Source organism: Anthonomus grandis, chromosome 8, assembly GCF_022605725.1.
Source record: "Anthonomus grandis grandis chromosome 8, icAntGran1.3, whole genome shotgun sequence".
NCBI classification, from domain to species: domain Eukaryota; kingdom Metazoa; phylum Arthropoda; class Insecta; order Coleoptera; family Curculionidae; genus Anthonomus; species Anthonomus grandis.
In genome coordinates this window covers 2190384-2210247 of record NC_065553.1, presented here as the reverse complement: position 1 = coordinate 2210247, position 19864 = coordinate 2190384, and the positions used below count along the sequence as shown (strand labels likewise).

General features: G+C 30.9%; 1 protein-coding gene and 1 long non-coding RNA gene across 4 annotated transcripts in view; one reads left to right on the top strand and one right to left on the bottom strand.

The window, feature by feature from the left end:
- LOC126739500 (nephrin) overlaps positions 1-19864 on the top strand; it is an 835262-nt gene that overhangs the window by 243279 nt on the left and 572119 nt on the right. The gene's annotated exons all lie outside the window — the stretch shown is intronic.
- LOC126739543 (uncharacterized) lies at positions 10621-11910 on the bottom strand. The gene is made up of 3 exons (XR_007661650.1): positions 11728-11910; positions 11107-11234; positions 10621-10827 (listed from the first exon to the last, which is right to left on the bottom strand). It is a non-coding gene; the product is annotated as an uncharacterized LOC126739543 (long non-coding RNA).

The following is a 19864-nucleotide window of genomic DNA, read 5'->3' as shown; positions in this document are numbered from 1 at the left end:
TGATGGGGAAACTTTCCTGTGAGAGAACAATTATTTCGGTAAAATCGACTTTATTTAGGGATACTTAAGATTTTTAAAAAAATTGAGTTAATACTGATTGCATGATTGGGTATGTACTTGTAATTATAAATATTAATCTTTCATAATGGATTTTCTTTTAGAGTAATCATGGGTGTGGAAATTAATTGAAAAAAAAAATTAGGCCAGTACTGATTTCATTATAGGAAGACTATTTATTAATAAAAAATTAATATGTTTGTGATTAATTTATGAATTGCTTGTGATATAAACTTCATTTAAGGATGAATATTAGAGTACAATATTTTTAAGGAAAAGTTAAATTGAGATAATACTGATTGCATGATAAAAATTTGTTTTGTCGTAAAAAATTTTTATAATGGATTTTATTTAAGGATACTTAGTAGGGTGAAAATGTTGGAATTAAGGTAAAATTTGGCCTATACTTATTGCATGATTGGGCATGTATTTATTTAAACTTAAAAAAAATAAATATTTATAATGGATTTCTGTGGTGGAAATCAATTTAAAAAAAAATGGGTGCATGTAGGTTTAGGTAGGTCTTCAATTTAAAATATATCGTTTAGTGTATCACATGCCGGTTTAACCCATCTTATATAAAAATAAACAAAAAATATTACGGCTATCATATTAGAAAAAACCTACCGCTACGTTATCGAGTAAAAGACACTCACACATGTGATATTTCACTTTTTGATTACAAGCAAAAAACTATCTCTATTATGCAGTCAGTATTGGCCTGACTTTAGTTACAAATAAAATCTAGAACCTCATTGATCATGATTTCTCATATTCTTATCTTCAACATACTTCTCATAGGTTCATTTAATAATTCTCCAACTTATAATTAACTTCCTTAGTTTTATTGCAATCTTCATCCATACAATCTGAATAGTTTTAACTTCGAAAGTTTCAACTTTGTTTTTAATATTTTATAGAAACCAATCATATCATATCCATAAAGGCCATAATCATATTTGAGACCTCGTGCATCTATTGAAGTAGTGGGTATTGGTACTATTGGAATATTTTAACTAGTTAGCTTAAGAATCAAAGTCCAAACTGTCTAAATCACTATTATTATTAATATCAATGAACTTTTGCATATCTAAAATAGAAATATAGTTAATTTATTTGCTATACTTACCTAAATTACAATTTTCACCTTCACCATAAACGCCTTCATTATAAAATCAAGATATTTGCGCCGATTGATTAGTATTTACTTATGACTTCCTTTATTCTAAAAGTTTAATATTTTACTAGTCAAACTATTTTGCAGTAAAAAAATTTCTTAACACGAATAAGGGCAGCACATTTTTTCATAGACTAGGTAAGCCTAATTTAAAAAAAAAATTGTTGGGCGCCAAAATAGCTTTGCACAATTTTAAGAATAAATGAAATTTCTTATAAATAATAATAAGAAAAGAATTTCTGGTAAGAACAATAAGAAGCAACACCTAATTTATCTAGTAACTCACATTTAGCATAAACGAAACTACGTACATTTTGGAAAAACCTGTAAAAAGCCTTTTAATCTGAAAATTTTGAAATGCTATTTTGGCGCCCAACAGTATTACTTTTGTTTTTAATTAAATTAACCTCATATATAAAAAATGTGCTGCTCTTATCAGTGTTTACGCTTTTTTTAGTTGTTGTTCATCTAATTTTACGTCACCGGAATCTAAAGTCAACAGTTTGAATAGTAGAGAGTTTGCCTTTAGAGTTTCTTTAATAGGTGTTAACATTTTGTAGAAGCTCCAGAATTGTTGGAAATATTTTTTGATAAATTTCTTCCTTTCAAGTGATTTTTGCCTTTACCAGTCTATGATCATTTCCTGCATTGAATCTATTTAATATTTAATAATTAAGTCTAGCCCAAATTTTCATCTATTCGGAATATTATATGTGCTCGTATCTTTACTGCATCTTTGAAGATCTTTTTTTATAGTTATGGTTTGGGAAGAAATTAATTTAGGTACTATACATGATGAAAGTTGTGTTACAGACTTTTGCAGCATTAATTTATCCCTTTTGCTCTATTTGTGCAAAATACGGAAATTGATGTAAGGGATTGGCCAGCTAGATTACCAGATCTTAAACCAGTAGAATGTGCTCGAGACTATTGTTAAATGTAGACTTACTTTACCAGAAACTCTGGAACAACTGTCCAAAGCGCTTATAGAAAAATGAAATAGTATTTCTTAAGACAATGTCCAGAACTTGATTAAAAGATTTACAAAGACGTTTTAGAGCAGTTACAAAGGGGAGAGATGGCAATACTGAATATTAATTTTATTTATTTGATTAGAAACTTTGCTGGTAATAGAAAGAGTCCGATAACATTATTTTAAAGGTTTCTCTTAATGAAACACTTATTAGGTGTATATGTATATATTTTTTCTCAACGCACTTGCAATATGCCATAATTGTTGTGAGTAGGGTATAATAATAATAATAATAATAATAATAATAATAATAATAATAATAATAATAATAAATGTCATTTATTCAAAATTTACAGATGTAGTTGACAATTATAACATTCTATAATTAAGTACCCGAGAAGCAGGGCGCAGTCTAGCTAAGACAGCTACTCTACTGAACTTAACCTACAATATAAAGATTAACTCTATTAAATTCATTAAATATTCAAATAAAGAACAATATATATATAATTTAAATGAATAATAAATAGCTAAATATAAAAAATTGACAAAAATAAAATAAATAATTAAAGGCCTAAATTACGGGTTGAAGGTTAAATGTAAAAGATATTTCTTAAACTTTGATTTAAATGACTTCTGATCTAAAGTTGATAATTCAGTTGGTAGGTTATTGTAGAGTTTAATGGCATTGTACGTTAAAGAACGTTGAAACATTGCAGTCGAATGACGAGGAAGTATCATCCTCTCCGGAAATCGGATCACTCTTGTGTAAACGATTAAACGAGGAACAAATTTATTCCGTAAAGTGGAGGGAAGGGAGGGGTTCAATAATACTTTAAATAAAAAATTACCTAAGTGTAACTCTCTGCGCCTGTCCATCCTCAACCAGTGAAGCTTTTTAAATGTGTGTGAAATGTGATCGTATTTTCGTAATCCAAATATTAGCCGTGAGCAAGCATTTTGAACTTTCTGAATACGATTTTTATCTGCAATGTCTAAGCAAGGACCATAAATAAAATCACAGTAGTTGAAGTTGGACAGGACCAGAGACTCACAAAGCATCTTTCTTAAATGAAAGCTAAGAACCTGACGACTATTATATAAAATTTTCAATGATAAAAATGACTTCTGAATTAACAATTTAACATATTCACAAAACCTCAACTCAGTATCCAGGACAATGCCTAAGTTTTTCGCACGATCCATCTTGGGAAGAGAAATATCATTTAATAAGATATTTAAATTATTTTTAATAAAATCTTTATTAGGTCCAAAAATCATAACATTTGATTTAAGAGGGTTAAGTTTTAGATTATGGCAAGAAGAAAGCTGGTTAAGTAAATTCAGGTCATGGGTTATTAAAGAAGATGCATGCAAATAATCCTGATGATTGAAGTGAAGATAAACCTGGGTATCATTGGCAACAGCTCTCAGTTTACAGTACTTTAATGATTTAAGTATATCTGAGGTGTAGATTATAAATAATAATGGTCCTAGGATTGACCCTTGAGGTACCCCTGATAAAATTCTAGCTTCTTCGGAAAAAGAATTATTTGAAAATATTTTTTGAAATCTGTTATGAAGATATGATTTAATCAACATTACCGAACCATCGCCAATAAAAGTTCGTGATTGATCGTATCAAATGCTTTCGAAAAGTCTAACAGAATCAAAGCAGTAGACAACTTTTTATCTAATGACGTTATTATGTCATCAGTAACTCCAATTAAGGCAACATCAGTACTCAAATCCTTTCTAAAGCCACACTGAGTCTCCGAGATAATTTTATTCACACCGCAGTACTCAATCAACTGATTATACAGAACCCTTTCAAAAACCTTTGACAAAGCCGATAATATACTAATTATTCTCAGATCACCATAGTTAGTTGGATTTTTTACTTTCGGAAGTGGCTTACCTATTGATAATTTCCACTGATCAGGAAAATAACTTTGTTCTATACAACAATTGACTATGTGTGTAATGTAAACATCCAAGAAGGGACTGCAATATTTAAGTAATTTGGCACTAATTCCATCTACCCCCGAAGCTTTTGTTTTTATACCATTTAGTATTTTATTAATTTGAGAAACACTAGCTAAATTAAAACTAAACTGAATATTGTCGTTGAAAATATTTTGATTGTAAAAATTAATTTTAGAAGAACAGTCTGACGTATTCTGCAAAAATTCACTGAAAAATGAGTTTATATCTTCAGGATTAAGTAAGTAATCCGGAATATTCAAATCATTATTTGAACAAACATTAAAAGATTTAAGAGTCCTCCAGGTTTTTTTAATATTTTTTTCAGCGCATATATTAGATAAATATAGTTTTTTTTCCCTTCGTACCATAGATAACGTAAGATTTCGCAACCTTTTATAGTTTTCCCAGTCGTGTACATTTCGGGACCTCTTGAATTCTCGAAGCGCTGCGTCTCTTTGTCGCATAAAAACCTTAATATTTGGTGAGAGCCATGGTTTAGTAATCCTTGCTGTTTTAAAGGGGACATGCCTATCGAAGATATAAAGAAGGTATTTATTAAATAAGGAAATTTTGTTGTCAATATTCTGCTTGTAAATAAATAGATGAAAAAATATTCTCAAAGTCATTAACTAATCAATTAAAATTAGAATTGGAAGGTCGATAGAAGACGCAAAAACAGTAATATTTATTTCTGATTTTTAATTTAAGAATCAAATATTCTAAAAAATGTGCAACAGTAAACTGCAATGAAACAATTTCTGGCGAATAAGTGCTCTTAAAATAGACTGCTACAGCTCCACCTCTACCTACCCTATCCTTATGAACAAACCGGTAACCAGGAATAGAAAAAACCTCAACTTCATCACCATCAGAGAGTCATGTCTCTGTAAGAAATACCATATCAAAGTCATATTTAAGTATTAAATTTTTAAACTCTAGAAAACCCGTAAATAAAGACCTTACATTAAAATTCGCAACTTTAAACAATAAATCGCTCATGAAAAAAAAAACTAAATCACTAAACACTACTCATATCTCAAAAACCTATAGAGACTTTGAAGATATACAAGTGTTCCTGCCGCTTAAGATTTTACCCCAATTTACCCAAGATACCCCCCATTATAATATAATGTACGTTACTTAAAACGTGGTAGTAGAAAAAAAAAACTTTACATCGTTTTTTTTTGTAAATTATAATTTTTGTTATCCTTTGAGAATTTTTCTCATTAAACTTTTAGCTCAAGAAGAAACATTATTTAAAGAAAATATATTTGTATATCAAAAATATATTTTCTTATAGGCTCCTACAGGGCTTACCCAATTTCTAATTATAAACAACTGACAAATCATTTTGAACATTATTCTTACTGGCTTTCGTTTCATATTTTAGCTGCTTTTTAGTTAATTTAACTTTTCTAAGTAAATGTTATCGAATCCCGTAACAAACGCCTTCCTAAGTACTCTAAAAGCCCTCGATTAAGATCTAACTAACCCTGCTGCCACAAGTTTATCTAAACTGCCAGCGAAAACTTAAAACATTTCGGAAAATATCGAACTAGTATTAGAAACGTTTACCACTCCCATTAACCAAAAGTAAAGCTCAACTATCTTTTGCTTTATCAGATCGGGCGTATCTCATTTTATAAGGCACAAGTCGCTTTACCGTGCCTGGGGGACTCCTTTAACAATACAAGGTTTAGGGTAACTGAGAGAAAGGGGTTCTTGTGCAATAAAACTGGCTGTAAAGTTGTAACAAAGTTTCCGGTAAGAGAATTCCTCGGGATTATTGTTTTATAGTCGTATATCTGATTTACCCAGATAATAATATATCGTTGGCACTTTAATATCGTTCGTGACGTATTTTAAATTGCGCCAACTATCACGTCAATTAGGTTAAAATTTTATTCGCGGCGAAATTACTGCAGTTTTAGACGTTCTGCAGTTTTGGGAAGTTACTTTTCCATTAAATCGTCATTTTCGTTGTCTGACTTAAGCACGGACTTAATAATTTTCGACGTTAAAGAATTCTTTATATCCGAGTCTTAATTAATTATTTTTTTTTTGTAGGATATTGTAACGCTTCGTATATTATTGATTGGTGTTAACTGTGATTAAACATTCTAATACCTCAAATAAGCGTCGGTGTTTCGAACTGGAAACGTGATGGAATTAGTTTATACCTTAGTAGACCCAGGATCATGCCATGAACGTGCTGGATTGAGATGCATTAAATTCATTACCACTGAGAGGTTTGCTATTATAATCTACTACGAATGCGAATTGGTTTGGCTTAATCTATTTAATACCCTTTATTAGATGCTTACCAGTGTTTGTTAAATTATACAAAAACTAATAATAACTAACGTTTCTATCGTAAAATTTTTATTAATATATACTAATAACAAAGAGCTCTTTGCCCCATAAATATAATGCGTTTACTTCATGCTCTTTTCTCCGGGCAATTCTCAAAGGAATCCATTTAATTCAGGAATCCGTGGCCCTTTTCTGACCCTTCGCTTCAACTTACTAAAAAGAAGAGGATAATATATAAGCATTATTAAATTTATATCCCTATAGCGTGAGACCTTTCTTTTTTTTCCTCTCTTCTTTTATCCCTTGTTTTACGTAGTTTGGTTTGATTATAACATCAGGTGAAATTTTACCAGAAAGCCTTATGCGTCCTAACGACTCATGTTATTTTTTTTTTGTTCGGAGATTTCGTAAGCGTACTCTTACTAATGTTATTTTGTAAAAATAAGTAATGGGTATAAAACTTAGGCTGAAATGGGAAATATTAATTATTTATTAAAAATTATCTTTAGACTTGCCAAATGATTTTAACAAAAAATTCTTTTTTAGGATCCTAATCTTAAAAAATGTTTTTAAGATTAGGATCCTAATATTATATACGTTACGTTTAATATTTTAAATTACTATTTTAATGTTAATGTTCTTAGTTAACATTTTAATGTTTCATTGGATATTTGGAATTTATATATCAAACAAAATATATCTCAGAATCTAAGATAATTATCATTCAGAATATCATTAATCTTAATTTTAATATTAAAATAAATTGTTTTATTTTGTAAAAATTCAAATATTTTACTTTCCTAATTTAGAGGGCTCATATCCCAGAATGTAGGAAAAATACAACTTTTTTCCAATAGTGCAACTTATAAAATAGTTCAATTTGATATTTGCAACTTTTTTCTAAGATTTTTTAAGCGTAAGAAAAATACGAATTTTCCCATTGGTCCAATTATTTCAAAGGTTATCAATTTAAGAAAAAGCTTTAATTAAATATTTGGAACTTTAATTTTCTCTGGAAAAGAATTCCAAAAAAAGACCAATTTTTCCTAATTTTAGATGAACTATATCGCAGAATCTAAGAAAATTGTAATTTAGACCACCGATTGACAGAGTTATGAAAACGAATAAATGAATTATTGAAAAAAAATTGTTTTTCTTGAGAAAGATTATTCTTTCTTAATTTCCATATCGTAAAACCTAGCCGACGTATAACTTTCCTAAGGCTACCAATAGATTCAGGATATTTTTTATTTAAAGATTACAAAATGGGGAAGTCTTTATCTCCAAGAAAAATACTAATATCTGATGATGGCTGTTTACACAGCCGAAATGCATAATACATTTACCTAAGTGACCTACATGCATTTTTCTTGGAGATAAAGACTTCCCTATTTTGTAATCCTTATATATACATTCACCTACAAAATATGGACTTCTATTCGACTATTTTTTATTTTTTAGGAAGGTTTCATTATATATATGGTACTGATGGACTTTATCTGGAAAGAAATTCCAAAAACAACTCTTTTTTACTAATTTTGGAAGGGTCTTTAAAAAAATTGAATGAAAATGTCCAAAGAGAAGAATTTTAATCTTTTATCAAGACTAATGTGTCAATATTTACGGGCGAATTTTGGTAATTCTATTTAGATTTTTGGAGTTAGTTCTGGTAATCTCGGTGGACTTAAAATATTATTGGTTTTAAATTTGAACCATTTTTTTTCATTTATTTGTTTTTTTTTCCTACTTTTTCATAAAGAAAGAAGCTAACTAGTTGGTTTAACCGGTATCAAAAAAGAAAGAAAAAAAAAGGTTCTGATAAGATGGACAGTGGTTAAAGGGTGAGAAAGTGTCCAAGGCAGCGCCGTAGCAACAACATAACGGGCCTGGGTTCGAGACTATATCCGCGGGCCCCTAAAGAGATACTAACCTTCGTCTCTCCCTAAATCGACGGCTTAAGGAAAGGAAAAATTAAAAGGCTATTGCATTTTAACTAAACTTTTATGAAATTAATATTAAGACAAAAATACTGATAACAGTAGTTACGGAAAAATATAAAAATATTAAAAACATATGTACATAATTATAAAAAAACATTTACAAAAGGATACAAATACAAAGTTAATATAGAAGAAATACACCCATTAAAAAGTTACTTTTCGAGATTTAGCAGTCGCAAATGATTTAATAATTTCCTTTAAATCTATAGAGCGAGCAACTTTATTTTCAATGGACAGCATTGCCAAAGAAGATAATCGATTTTGATTCATCGAATTCCTTAAATATGTTTTGATTAATTTTAATTTTGAGAACGATCGTTCTGCCGATGCAACCGTTACAGGAATTATCAGATATGTAGAAGCATAATGTTATTATTCCAGTAAAGCTACTACTAGACGAATAATTGTCAACCAGGATAAATTTAAGCAAATCTTTAACTGACCTAATATTTTTAAGTTCTTCAGAAAAACATGTTTGAAATGCTAATAATTGATTAGAAAGTATATCTGATATATCATCTTGATATATTTCACGAATATTTTCAGCCATTTGGTATATTACTGTCACTAGAATTTAATAGAACTTCTGTATCCAAAATATTGAAGTTATTTATTGTAAATTAACTGTTAATGTAAATATTGTAACTGACTAATAATAATGTCCAGCGTTTTATAAAAAACTTCAACTGTAAAGATATCTTCCGCAGTTTGAAAAACAGTCATTTGCAGATTCATCAAAAAAACGTCTCTGGACTCTGGACTTATACTCCATTTACTCGCCGTGGCTTGAGCTTCTTCTTTTACATTTAAAAACTCATTTCGAAGATTAGATATGTCATTTGTAACATTTTTAGGAGTTTACTCGATTTTTGTATATCTTGCTGCTCATTTTGTAAGTTTTGATGCTGCGTCTATGCTATTTAAAATTCTAGATTGCAAAATAATTAGAAATACTGTTTCAAAGTTTTGCAATGTAGTTTTATATCCTCTAGAGTCGTCAATTTCAGTTTTATTATTTGATGTTAAAATAATTTTTGACAAGGCCTTAAGAGCATCAAGATACCTAAATCTTAAGGCTTTTATAGCATCATTTCGTGAAGACCAACGGGTTGCTGATAGTTTTTTAAGCTTTACATTCGACTCGCTCTTACATGACTCAAGCAACGCCCATCTTTTAATACTGTGGGCAAAAAAAACATACAAGCTTTCCACTGAATCAAAAAAATTTCTAATTTTTTCTACATTATTTACAGAATCGTTTAAAACCAAATTAAGATTATGCGCAGCACAGTGTACAAAAGGAGCATTTTTCGCCACTTTTAAAATTCTAGATTGAACCCCATTATACATACCGCTCATATTTGCGGCACCATCGTAACCTTGACCACGCAATTTCTTTAAGTTGCTAATTTCATTAATTGCATTTATAATTTCATTGGTAAGATTTTCCGATGTCTGATTTTCAATTGGAATAAAACCCATAAATGACTCTTTAATAACAATATCTACTAACTTCTTATTTTGATCATATTCAACAGAAACATATCGAAAAATAAGACTAAGCCGATCAATTTTAGATATATCCTGGGTAGTATCTATAATTATTGAAAAAAAAAGAAGCCGACTATAGATTTTTTTATTTCATTTTTAACAGCTTTTCCTAATATATTTATTATTTCATTTTGTATTTGTGGACTTAAATAAGTAGTTGACATTTTCGAATGATTCTCTAATAAATTTTTTAAAACTTGATCATACTTAGAAAGTAACTTTATTATGGACAAAAACACTCCTGGATTGCTTGAATTTAAGTTTTCATTTGTACCTCGAAATGGCATATTTGTTGTCGCTAAAGTAAGAGTTACATCAATAATTCGCTCTAGTATTTGCCTCCATTTATTAATCTCCTGACGAAACAAATCTTCTTGGGCTTTGTCTATTGTTTTATTATTTTTCCATTTATCAAAAATAGCACAACAATTATTATGCTCATTATTGGCTTCGTGTCTCTTTATGTTACGGTTTAAGTGATTCCAGTCACTAAAACCATGAATCAATTGATCGGGTTTTTGTAAGTTACAGAATAACCAACATGGTTGACAGTAACATTTATTTACTTTCAGTGAATAACATAGCCACCATCTTTCTATTTTAATGCCAGATTTAGATATTTCTGAATAATAAAATGAAGAAAAACTTCTATTGTTTGCATCTTTGGGAAATGGTCCTCGTGGACGACAAGATTCGTTATCTATAATAAATCTTTTCTCTTGGATTGATAAAGCTTCGCCAAAATTAGCTTTCTCCGTAGGAAAATTTACCTATAAATATTATTTTTTATTCCTAGGTTTAGCTCTAACGCTAAAACTATTCTAGAATAAATAGATGTGGAACGGAACAAAAGGATGTGGAACAGCGAACGTATAAAAAAAATTAATACAAATTACCAAAAAAAAAAAAAAAAATTATTCGTGATCTAATTTTAATATAAGTTTTTTACAATCATAAAATGCGATTTTAATAAAAACAGAAATATTTTATGTAAAACCTACGGGACGTTAGTGTTACAGATCCATTTGTCAGACTATGCACCTACTTACATTAATATCTGGTTCATCAGTGATAAGTATCTCTGATTTGAGTTCATCTTTATTAGTTGAGCATTCAGTTAGGTCGGAAATTTCGGTATTTGCCATAAGTTCAATTTCAGGTTCAGGAATATTTTCACCTAAAAAAAAATTAAAATAAACGATTATGTTGTGATTGTTATACTACATAACATTCATAATAGGCATAACCATTGATTTTAATTTCTTTTACCAAAATTCCTTCTTATTTTTAATATTAAATTAATATGTATGTATGTACATATGTAAAAAATATGTAAAAAAAACAAAGTGAAATAACATACTTAATGTCAGGAAAGGCTAAGTCGTCAGATTAATTTATTGTAGAAACCCTATAATAGTTGTTTTGAGAGGCCTGTTTGATACTTTAAAAGTTATGGCTTACTCTAAGGAATGAATCGTTGTGCTGATGAGAGACTTTTGATAGTATGATACTTCAATAATTTTGTTTGTAAACTGTTCTAGCCAGGCGACATTGGGTCAATAAAAGATAGAGAGTTTTTAAGAACACTTGTAATATTTGGCCGGCCTAATATAAATAATTATGTTTCGAGACCTAAGAAGTGAGATATTGAGAATTTGTAAAATACTTACCACTAGGAGATTGACTCACAATCGTAGACGTAGAGGGTGTAGCAATCTCACCAGAAACAAAATTAGTTAAAGAGGAACTGCTTGAATTTAAAAATTTGTAAATTTTTGGATGTTTTCGAGTTTTCTCTTCAAGCTCGCCTTTCTTTTTTCTTTGACTTGCACCAGATAAATGTTTATAATTGGAACTTATTTTATAGACTGTCTGACTAAAAAGTAGGAATAAAATACAAACTGCCACCCTGCCCTGCCCTACGGATACACCAAAACCAAAAAATAAAATAATCTGTCTCACATTACATAACAACTCTGATGGGTTTTCCCGGGCCCGGTACACTTTTCTCGGATAATAATAATTATTATATGTATGTATGGTCTGCATCGGGACCGTCGAAAGTCTATCGCTGTCGTTAGATCGTCGCACAGTAAACAGAGAAGAATAGTAAAGGCTAAAGGCACAGATTTAACGCTAGCGTTATTTAAATCAGTGCTAAAGGCTAGAAAATATTTGCTTCGGCTGCGGATAGGTACATCGATGTAAGAATTTTAGCTGAGTCTTGGATTTTTATGTTTTTTATGTGGTTTGTTAGATTATATAAGTTCACAATATATTATTGAGTTTTAGTTTAAATTTACATCCTTTATTTATTTATTATTATGTTTATTAGCTGGCTACGGGCCCTTGGGAGTGGCGGGCCTGGTTCTACCGAACCCGTGGAACCATTGTAGCTACGGCGCTGGTCCAAGGAATTAAAACTGGAAAATCGTTAACAATTCTTCAATTTTTTTGAAAGGGTAACTAAAATTGTTTCTGTCATCCTCCACTAAATTTATTTAAAAATCATCTATCCTATATGTTTCGGACATATAGGATGTTTATCTTCAGGGATCTATAAAGAACCGAGGAAACTTATAAGCTAAGGATAAAAAGTGTTGAAATAAAAGGTATTAAAAATAACTTACATACAATGAGGGTTTTCGTCACAACATATAATCAGCTATCGTGCTACTGGCAAGGTCAAAAGTTAAAATCTCAACAATAAATAATAGGGCATCTACAATAATAATAAAAAGCCTTAATTAATTAACAAATAAATAATTGAACGTTAAAGACAAAAAACTTACATTAAGATGCATGAGGGACTAAGCAGGGTCTATATATAAACATTAAAATCACATAATTACAAAACTAGGATAATTGTTATGTCAACAAGAACTAAGAACAAAAGAAATATATAACTTTTCAAAAGATAGGGCGCGCCCTATTTAAAATATAGTACCTGTAATTTGTAAAATTAGACTTTGTTAAGTTGGCTACAGATGGCGGTACTAGAAATGATACTTAAAAATAAAAAGTTTTGACTCTAATATGAGAGAAAGAAAAGGCGTTATAAATTATCATTAAAATTTAATGAATTAAAAAATGTGTAGATGAATGATTAATTTGATCATTGACACATGTAGTATTATTAGTTGGTATAGCTCTATTTATTTCTAAAATTTCAAGTAAATCCAGCTTATTACCTTTATGGCAGAAATGGAAATATTTAGTGTCTAAAAGAGGATCGAAGCTATGGTTATTGAGATGTATGTGTCTAGCAAAATTGGATTTGATATTTGAAGGGCAAAGATTGCGTTTTCTAGCCTTTTCGATATCTTTACAATGTTCAGTAACGCGAGTGGAGAATTTTCTACCGGTTTGACCGATATAAAAAACGCCACAGTTATCACTGGAGCAGTTTAATTGATAAACACCTGATTTTTGGTCGGGGGGTACTATGTCCTTTGAGTTAAGTAAGAAGGATTTAAGAGTGTGTACGGTTTTAAAGCTTGTATTAATAGGGTAAGAGCTAAAGATGTTTTTTTAATTTATGTGATTGTGTGTTGTTGGTGAGAGATCTGCTTAAGGACTGTTCCAGTTTTTCCCAAATTCATATTGATAATTTATCCCTTTTAGTTGAGTTAGTTGTACAACAAAATTTTTTCCATTTTAATGGATGTTTTTACCAGCAAAACACAGGAGTCGCTATGGGCTCAAGCTTATCTCCTCTGCTAGCAGAGATTTTCATGTCTAATTTAGAACACAAAATTAAGAACAGTTCTCTTTTTCACCACATCTTCTTTATCAAAAGATACGTGGATGATATTTTTGTCATTTTTCAAGGGAATAAAGAAGAGTTAAACACTTTTGTAACTTTTCTAAATGCCTTACACGCTTCAATAACGTTCACTTTTGAAATAGAAGAAAATGAATCATTGCCTTTTCTGGATCTTAATCTAAAACGCTTTAACAATAAAATTAAATTTTCGATATATCGTAAACTCACAAGTACTGATAGCACCATCCCCTATAGTTCCAACCATCCTCATAGCCATAAACTTGCTTCGTTTCATTCATATTTCTCTAGACTTTTCTCTATCCCCCTGGAAAGGACAGACTTCCTCTCGGAGTTGAAGATCATTAAATAAATTGCAAATAACAATAATTTTCCACCGAAACTTATAAATAAAATTTATTACAAACATTTAAATAACTCACTTAACAGAAATTTAGTGTATAAATAACCTAAAGAAACTAAATATTTTTCACTACCGTTTTGGGATCCGATATCACATAAATTAAAAAAACATCTTTAGCTCTCACCTCTTCGTTCGCCTAATATAACTAACTACAAAACCTATATAAAATAATTTTATAGATATGTGTTACCATAATTATAAAGCAACTAGATAGCAAATTTTGCTTAACACAATATAGTTATATAAGATTGTTTTATAAATGCTTCATACCAAATTACTTATTTCACTATAAAAATATTTTATTAAACTATCATGGAGTTATCTATAAAACCTTGTTATGAAATAAGGTTATTAACACTAAAATATATTATTTAACGCCTTTAATTAAAATAATTCGGTCCTTTAGAATTATTTTAATTAAAGGCGTTAAATAATATTTTAGTGTTCAATACGCTCTTAATATAACTAATATAAAATAATTTTGTTTCGTAGTAGACTGTAGGTTTGTTCTCACAGCAGTAAGAAACAAGTTTTCGACAAATACATATGCGCAATAGAGTAAAATGCGTTCGCACAGGAACTTCTGATCGGTTTCAAATCAAAAGTTTGATGTTCTTACACAAATTCCTGATCGTCATCTGATAGTCAGACTTGTTTTCGGATTTATTTCAAGCAAAGTGTCAGAGCATTCGTGTAGCCAATCAACGCCGATCTTCGGAATATGAACATAACCTCTAAATTGTTGTTTGTATTTTGTCGTTTTGTATAGTCCTTGATATTCGTTTTGAAAATTGTATTTTAAATTGTTGGATTAGTCTAAAAATAAACATTAAGGAAACAAGTGCTTTTGAATCGTCGGAACAATCTGATCAGAATTATGTTGATTCCGACACAGACTTTTAAAGAAGATTTAATTGAAGAACGGATAGAGCCCAAAAGTCAAAACTATTTTCATGAAACTGTGTTGCAATTTAATAGAATAGAATTTCTCGAGCAATTTAGAATAAGTCTTGAAGTAGCAAATAATCACACAATCTTAAACTATTAATAATATACAGCTATTTCAAGGTTGAAGTATAATTTTTGTTTTGTTTATGTTTTATTAATTTTCCCATTTCTCACTGGCATAAAAAAGTGAGGTTATTTTTCTTCTCTACTCAACCCGTATTTGATGTTCGCACAGATGGTTTCAAATCAACCAGAAGTTGTAATATTTTACGCATGCGCATCAAGAATGGTTTGGAAACAGTTTCAAACTTGTAAGAAATTTGCAGTGAGAACAAACCTTGTGTGTGCTGCTTGGGCAGGACTTCAGTCTGGATACGCCACTGGGTTGATATCGGGTGGTCCGTCGCCGAGCGGAACATAGGAAATCCCATGTAAATTTTAAAGAGGTCAATTATTGGCTTCCCTGTACATTTTACAGAAAAAATGTAAGATAACTTTTTGAAGTGTCCAATCTGGCAAACCCTTGTGCAAAGTTTCAAAAAAAATTAATAGGCGAATCTTGAATTATTCAATTAAATGTAATTGCAAAATTAGCAAATTTTCGGTTCAGGTAAAACCAAACGGGCACCAGTTAAGTGAATATTGTCACTGACGTGAGGAAAAGTGTCAATAAATCAGTGACAGTCGATATTTGAAAACAAGTATGAATTATTTAATCGACAAAAAAGTAGCCATAATTAAGTGGCATTATGCAGGAAACAGTTTTAGAGCAGTATCTAAAATCTTTTCTTATTTCCCCACCAAGCCCATTTCGTCCATTTCAACTATTAAACGTATTGTCAATAAGTTCGAGTCCAAAGGTACCGTAATAAAAAATCGTAAATGTTCAACTCAGGATATTGGAAATAGAGCCAAAGAAAGAGAGAACAGAGATTTTAATATTCTACTGAGTGTGGAGGAAAACAAGATGGTTAGTACGAGAGTTCTTGGGCAAGAGATAAATAAACATCATACAACGGTATTACGCAGTTTAAAAAAAACACAAATATTATTCGTATAAATTCGAAAAACATCAAGAGCTGCAGGAAGGAGATAAAGAGCGAAGAATGGCATTTTGTTTTAAAATGATGGAAAGAGCAAATAATGATAGGAATTTTTTAAGAAATATTTGTTTTACCGATGAACCCTCAACAATGAACCAAATGTTCAGAATTGCCGGTATTGGTGCCAGGAAAATGAACATCGCTTTGTTCATACTCGAACACAATATCCCCAATAAATAAATGTATTCGTGGGAATTATCGGACACCATATCATTGGACCCTTTTTTATCGACTATAACCTAACAGCTGAAACCTATTTGGATTTATTTCAAAATCAAATTGGACCCGACTTGGTAGAAGTTGTTTAGGAAGATCAAATGATCTGGTACCAAATGGATGGTTGCCCGGCCCATAATGCCGGTATGGTTAGATAGTGCTTGGAAAATGCTTTTAACGGCAATATTATTGGTCCACGATATCGGATACTTTGGCCAGCCAGGTCACCTGATCTTTCACCGAATGATTTCTTTTTGTGGGGTCATTTAAAAAGTGTAAAATTTGAGAATCTAAATCAGTTACAAAACGCTATTTCGTTAGAGTGTAATAAAATTTCCCAATATCAACTTAGTAACGTTAGAAATAAATTTTATGATCGGTAAGGATATTGTTTAGCTGTTAATGGGGGGTTGTTTGAACATTTGATTAATGGATGTTTTTATGTAATTCTCTATTATTTTTATAAAAGTTATTTATTTTATTTCATTTTCTTTTTCCACACTTAGTAAAATATTAAGAGTTCTGTTCTCTCTTTTTTCGGATCTATTTTCGATCATCTGAGTTTACAATTATTTATAGCAATGTCTTTAGACTCGAATTTACTAACTATAGGTTTAATGGTTGAAATAGACCGGATAGGCTTGATGGGAAAATAAATTTAAAATATTTCAAATGCTGCTATTGGTTTAATTAAATTCTAAGTATGATAAAATTATTTTTTTAATAATCGATAATAATGATTGCTATTGGTTTAACTTCATCGTTATATTAAATAAAAATTTATACAGTGCGAACGTAAAGGTTGGAATAAATTCATTTAAAATTCAGGGGTATGTTCAAAAAAAAACGCTCGGACATGTCGATTTTTATTTGTAACTGCGGGTTTTCTTACTATAATTTTATGTATACAGGGTGGCCCAAAAATAAGTTACGGTCATCAACGTAATTTTTTTAAATGTAAACACCTATTTTTTATTTTAGATTTAGGTTCTACATCAAATTCTAAGTACATTTCATGTACCATGTCCTATACCTAAACTCGAGTGTTGACGATTGAACACAATAAAAGGCTATTTTTGGAAGAGTTATTTATATCAAGCAAGAATACATAAAAATATTTTAATTAATTTATTAAGTGTTGAAAATGGCTGCCACGAACCTCAATATCCCAGTCGATGCTGAAATTCTTGAAAAAAGTTATCGATAACAGAAGGTTCTATCAATCTTATTTCTTCCGTTATTCTAATTTTTAAGTCTTCAATGTTGTTTGGCCGATTAATATAAACTTTGGACTTAAGATACCCCCACAAAAAAAAATCTAAAGGAGTCAGATCCGGCGATCTGGCCGGTCATTCAATTGCACCCCTCCGACCAATCCAACGTCCAGGGAAAACGGTATCCAGGTACTGGCGCACGGGACGAGTGTAATGGGCTGGAGCTCCATCTTGCTGATACCATAAGGAATTATCTTATATATCCGGGTCTTCTGGATCGGGGTATAAAGTGGCAAGGCATGGAACCAAGTCATTTCCTAAAAACTCTAAATATCTTTCACCATTCAAGTATCCTTCAAAGAAAAAGGGCCCTATAACCCTGTTTTCAATCACCCCCGCCCAAACATTTACTTTTTGAGGGACTTGGCTGTGGCATTTGCTATCATCTAGTGCGGATTTTCAGTAGCCCAATATCGGCAGTTTTGCCGGTTTACACTACCATGAAGACAAAACGTTGCCTCATCAGAAAATAAATTTTTTTTTGAAAATTGTGGATTAGCATGGCACAAGTCCATAAGTCTCTCACAAAATTCTAAACGCCTATCTGGGTCATGTTCATTTAGTTCATAAACCAATTGAACTTTGTAAGGGTGCCATTTATTTATACCTAAATACTTAACGACGGATGTCTGGGATATCTGATTTTCTAACGCAATATTGCGAGTCGTTTTATGGCAATCTTCTTCAACTGCCAGCAAAACATTTAGTTGCTTCTCTTCTGATATACTTGACCGACCTTTTGTATAATTATCCCTGACATGACCCAAATCCCGATATTTCTGTTCTATTTTACTGACAGTACTTTAAGATATACGTGGCCTATCGGGATACTTGGCATGATAATTTTCACAGACTTCCATCTGAGTGCGCATCCTGTTTCTATAACCAATCATCATCAAAATCTCTATTCGCTCTCGCTCACTAAGACGTACCATTTTTTGAAATTTTAATTTTATCTTTTGATAAACTTAACACAAGCAAAACTTTGCTTAGGCATCTAAATCAAACTAAATTCACTCAAAATTATTTGATGTCAACAAATTGTGACAAGTTAACAATCAAAAACACCAACCACAAATGTAAATAACCAATTAATAACTGATAGGTTGCTTGATATAAATAACTCTTCCAAAAATAGCCTTTTATTGTGTTCAATCGTCAACACTCGAGTTTAGGTATAGGACATGGTACATGAAATGTACTTAGAATTTGATGTAGAACCTAAATCTAAAATAAAAAATAGGTGTTTACATTTAAAAAAATTACGTTGATGACCATAACTTATTTTTGGGCCACCCTGTATACATAAAATTATAGTAAGAAAACCCGCAGTTGTGCTTACTTCCAATGTATGGTTGTGAGATTGATAAAACGAAACAAAAAATTTCTTGTATTCGGTTGTACGTCAGATTTGACAAAGCCTTATAACAAATTATTTGCTGGTGGCTGGTGTCTGGTTTTACCTGAACCGAAAATTTGGTAATTTTGCAATTATATTTTATTAAATAATTTAAGATTCGCTCATTAAAAGTTTTTGAAACTTTGCACGAGGGCTTGCCAGATTGCCTCTTCAAAAAGTTATCTTAATTTTTTTCTGTAAAATGTGCAGGGAAGTCAATAATTGACCCCCTTAAAATTTACATGGGATATCCTATGTCCGCTCGGCGACGCACTACCTGGTATATCACGAAAACATCGAATTGTGACGGGATCTGATCATGTATGTGTAGAAATGACAGCAATCAATAAATTTTCTAAAACTTCATTCTTGATCGTTTTTTCGTCAAAAATTGCGCTATAAAAATGCTTGATAAGCGTCTCTTATTATCTTGCCAACGTTTTCAATAGTCCAAAGTTCAAAAACCCGCGGCCTATGTTTTCATTCGAGACCTTTTTCCCCGGATAATAACCTCAAATGTTAATTAGTGTTCCTCCGGAGTCGGTTGAGGGGCCTCTCGGTTCCCCCGCTGCGTCTTTAGATCTCGCCCCCGTCACGCACTTGAAAACAAGGCGGCATTGCAGCAGCGACATGTCGTAATTACGCGACTGACACTTCCGCGGCTAACGTCACCTCCCTCC